Consider the following 5,149-nt stretch of genomic DNA (forward strand, 5'->3'; position numbering starts at 1 on the left):
TGCAGACACATTTGTAATGTTATAAACTGTGTACAGGACTATGGAGCACACAGTGACACAGCTGTGACTCATTTATTGGACAAAGGTTTTTTGTTTAACGGTGAATCAGAAAAGAAATCTGACTCAGTCAGGATTGATTCTCTGTAATGTTGATTTTTAATAAAGCTGTGCTCAGCATTTTCTCTTTAATTCTCCTGTCAAACACCGTTTTAATCCCAGCTCATCACAAACCAAGAGTTTACAAACTGACACATGTTGATGATGATGATGATGATGATGATTATGATGATGATGATGGTCTGTTTCAGGCTCCTCCCACTGACCCTCTTCAGGCTGCTGTCATCAAGCGCTCATCTGGTCAACATCTCCCTTCAGACTGGAACATTTCCAGCGGCCTTAAACACTGCTGTCATTAAGCCTCTCCTGAAGGAGAGATCTCATGGTCAGCTGGGTGATTCTTTAAATCCAAAAATGAAAGACATGAAAACTTTGTCCCGTTCTTCATCAGCCAACATTACAAAGGCCACGTGATGAGGTACTAATTAGACAAACATTTTAAAATGTCTTTAAAATTACCCCCAAGTTTCATGACTCCTGGGTGAAAATGAACTTATTTAAATAATATCACAGCTCACGCGGTCCGTGTTATCATGTCCATATGAAACATTTAGGCCTAAATAGAAAGGTATATCGTTCCCCTACACTCTGCATGTGGACTCAGTTATGCATTTTAACAAACTTGGTGTAAGGAACTTGGTAAAACTGTACGAAACAAACAGCTGGCCCAACCGGTTGCTGCTGCTCTCTGGGAGTTCTGTGTCACACATTAGCTGTGTAAGGTGACCTCGAGTGACGTGAAAGGCTCTCACATGTAAAATGTATTATCAGTCTTTATTATCATGTGACGGCCCATGAAGCCGTCCATGCTTGGGTGTGGCACTGTTGAGCTGCCCTGCTCTCTCTCATAGGTGACGTCTGGAGTAGGTGGAACATGCATGATGGAGCAACCCGAAACACCTGGCCAGTGTGAGGGTTGGGCCTCCTATTTCTTCGAGCCTGCAGGGGGGCTGCGGGCTCTCTTGTGTGTGGACGTGGTCGTCGTTCTGGATGTCTCTGCGCGGCTGCGCCGAGTAGCTCTGATTCCTGAAGAGATATTATGGACTTTTGCTTTTTAAATAATAAAAACAAACGTAAACCGGTTTAAACCTTGGAGTTGTCTCCTTCCTTTGGTGCGCCTGAGAGCCGGGCGTAACAAATTGGGGGCTCGTCTTTTGATTTCGAAGGGATAAATTAGTGCGTCAGTGCGATTAGGTAATTTTGTTGCACGCGGGAGAGGGAGATTAGGCTCCGGTGTGTGTGTGACGTCATTCCCTGGGATTTCCTCTGCTGCAGGTAGTGAGTGATTGCGCTCCGGTGTGTGGAGGCTCACTTCAGCTGATTGTCTTGCTGTGCCAGCATGCGTAATGCGCTTAGGGGGACGCGCTAAGGTTTAAAATTGTGATAATCAACCCGTTCACTTTTTTTGGAATCAACAGGACCGGTGCGGTGTTTCTTTCTACGGAGATTTGGAGAAGGTAAGTGTAGTGTGTGTGCTTTTGTGTGCGCGCGTTACCTGTCGGTGTTTCCCCAGGTAGGTCTAAGCGGCGTCTCTCCTTTGGGATTCGTCGGGGGGGCTTGGTAGTGCTGAGGTACGGTGGTTGAGAGCATCCCTTTCCCTTTTTCCTACCGCCGCTCGGGAGCACATCCGTGGTTTCGATGGGGGTGAACATCACCGGGATCCTCTCTCGGGCTACCGGGCTGCAGTGCGTAATTACCCACCGCCACGCCTCATGAAGACTAGGGGGGAGTGAGCTAGTCAGATTTCGGTTAGGCAGTCAGACAGGGGGAAACTCCGGTGGAGGCAGTTCATGCTTGGTGCACGCAGTACGTACCTACACTTAACAGTTCTCAGTTCTCGTAGTGTGCTTTGTTTGTTTGAAAATGGATCCTGTGGTAAAAGCTTTCGTTGACGCGCCGGATGAGAGTTTTCTGGATGATTGCTCTAAGGATGAGTTAATTAAAATAGTTGATCACTTTGCGATCGATGTCGGGGACAGACGGCGTAATGTAGAGACGGTGAAAGCGAGTTTAAAATCCGGTTTGGAAAAAATGGGAGTCCTGGGTGCTGGAAAAGCTGAACTTGGCGCTGCCGGTAAGGATGTCCCTCCTTTCCCACAGGTATCAGGGCCCGCAACGGGGTTAACATTCGAGCAGCAAAAAGAATTAATGCGTTTACAAATAACACTAGAGACGCAAAAGGAAGTAGAAGTGGAAAGGCTGAGGCAGGAAAAGTTCATAGCAGTGGAGAAGTTGCGACAGGAGACGGAGCAGGCTAAGATTGAGCTGCAGAGACAGAAGCTTGCGTTAATTGGCGACGGAAAAGTTGGAACAGAGGTGTTGCTGAGTGACAGTCCGACTCTCTTTAATGGTGTTGCGAAGCGCGATGAGTTAGGGGATTTGAGGCTCGTACCTAAATTTGACGAGGGGGATCCTGAAACGTTTTTTGTTTTGTTTGAGCGTTTGGCGAGTTTAAGAGAGTGGAGTGATCCTGTGTGCACACTAATGTTACAATGCGTGTTGACCGGCAGAGCTCAGGAAGCTTTCTCGGCTTTAAGTAGCAGGGGGGAGCTCATTTACGACGCGGTGAAGTCTGCCGTTCTTAAGGCGTACGAGTTAGTGCCGGAGGCCTATCGTCAGCGGTTCCGCGGCTGGAAGAGAGGTAGTAAGTCCCACCTTGAATTTGCGCGTGACCTGTCAGCACAGTTCGATCGTTGGTGTGCTGCTTCAGATGTCCACAGTTATGAGGATCTGCGCGATCTACTAATCTTGGAACAGTTTAAAAACTCTGTACCCGAGGCAATTGCGGTCTACATCAGCGAGAGTAGAGTTAAGACTGCGGCTGAGGCTGCTGCCTTGGCAGATGACTACACTTTGACACATGGTGGAGAGTCCTGGCATGCCAGTGCGCAGAGTGCAGGGGCGCACAGAGGACGTCAGTCGGCTGTGGGGGCCTGGTCCTCCCGCCCAGGGGGGAACTGGGGAGCCGACCATGGGAAAGAACGTGGAGTTCGTGAGTGTGATAAAATTTGTCACTTCTGTCAAAGAAAGGGTCATATAAAACGAGACTGCTTTGCTTTCAAATCTAGGCAGAAGCAAGCTGGAGCTTCTGTAAATCCCAAGCCAGTCATGTGTGCAGCGCCAGTGGCTGGGCAGCTGAAAGGTGTCACTGGGGGGGAGTCGAGACCTGCGGTAAGTTGTCAGGAGCTCACTTCTTACCTGCCCTTCATTAGAGAAGGCTCTGTGTCTCTGGTGGAGGGAGGAGAACAGGTAGCTGTACAGATATTGAGAGACACTGGTGCGTTCGACTCTTTCATTGTTGCATCTACCTTACCTTTTTCTGATGTGAGTAGAACAGGGGCTTGTATTCCAGTGCGGGGCATGGGAATGGAAATCTTGTGTGTTCCCCAGCATAAAATGTGGTTGTCCTGTGAGTTGTTTCAGGGTGAAGTTGCTGTTGCGGTGCGGCCTGCGCTGCCTCTGGAGGGCATCCAGCTGATTTTGGGTAATGACATAGCAGGAAGCCAGGTGTGGTCGGACAAGCGGTGCCCTGCTCCAATCCACTCTTCTGCTGGTGGTCAGGGGTGCTCCAACCAGGGAGCAACCCTTCCTGTGATTGCTCCTACACCCCTGATAAGGAAGGTGCCTGAAGAGAGTGGAAGTGAGATTCCAGGTGTCTTTGCTGCGTGTGCAGTGACACGGGCAATGGCAAAGGCTCAGTCAAAGGAAGCAGGTGGTACAAATGGAGACTTTTCTCTGGATGTTGATGTGTTCAGTGTTGATGCTCCTTGGTTTGTGTCTCGCAGTGATCTGGTGTTGGAGCAGCGAGGGGATGAGTCTTTGAGGCCCTTGTGGGAGGTGGCGCAGCCCGTTGGTGAGGTGAAAAATCATGCACAGTGTTACTTTGTGAAGGATGAGGTCTTGATGAGGAAATGGGTGCCACAATGGGAGGACTTTGTCGGTGAACCTGTGTACCAGGTGGTGGTGCCGTCTAAGCTCCGCGATGTGGTGTTAAAAATTTCTCATGACCAGTCTGGCCATTTAGGAGTAAGGAAGACCTATGACCGCATCTTGAAGTACTTCTTCTGGCCTAAACTTAAGCGTGATGTTTCCTCTTACCTCAAGTCATGTCATGTGTGTCAGGTAACAGGTAAACCCAATCAGGGTATTAGCCCAGCACCCTTGTGTCCAATCCCAGCAATAGGACAGCCATTTGAGCATCTCATAATTGACTGCGTGGGTCCGCTGCCGCCTTCTAAATCAGGTGCCAAATACCTTTTGACTGTAATGTGCCAAAATACCAGATACCCTGCTGCTTATCCCTTAAGAACAATCACAGCTAGAGCTATTGTGCGTGCCTTAACACAGTTTGTTTCTGTGTTTGGTATTCCCAGGGTGATCCAATCTGACCAGGGGTCGAATTTCTCGTCACGTTTGTTTGCACAGGTGCTAAAACAGTTGCAGGTCGCTCACAATCAGGCATCCGCATACCATCCACAGAGCCAGGGAGCCTTAGAGCGCTTCCATCAGACGCTAAAGTCAATGTTGAGGGCATACTGTGTGCAGATGAACCGAGACTGGGAGGAAGGCTTGCCCTGGTTACTTTTGTCAGCTCGTGAGGTGGTCCAGGAGAGTACTGGGTTCAGTCCAAACGACCTTGTGTTCGGTCACAAGGTTCGGGGGCCTTTGGCCTTGGTGCAAGACGGCTGGACTGATGCTCCACCTCCCCAGAACCTGATAGAGTATGTAAATGGCTTCAGGTATAGGCTGTATCGGGCTCAGGAGGTGGCTCGGGAGAAGCTGGTTGCGGCCCAAGGGAAGATGAAGAAGCTTTTTGACCGTCATGCAGAGAAGCGAGTGTTCCTTCCAGGCGATCAGGTGCTAGCTTTGCTACCCCTTGTGACGTCTCCCTTCCAGGCCAAGTTTTTAGGTCCTTACACAGTGATGGAGCAACTGTCAGAGCAGAACTATGTGATTGCTACTCCGGATAGAAAGTCACATACTCAGCTCTGTCATGTTAATCTGCTTAAGCCCTATCAGTCATCTGAACGAC

This window comes from Halichoeres trimaculatus, unplaced genomic scaffold, assembly GCF_033239565.1.
Source record: "Halichoeres trimaculatus isolate MK-OKI-2021-1 unplaced genomic scaffold, fHalTri1.1 fHalTri1_scaffold_22, whole genome shotgun sequence".
NCBI classification, from domain to species: domain Eukaryota; kingdom Metazoa; phylum Chordata; class Actinopteri; order Labriformes; family Labridae; genus Halichoeres; species Halichoeres trimaculatus.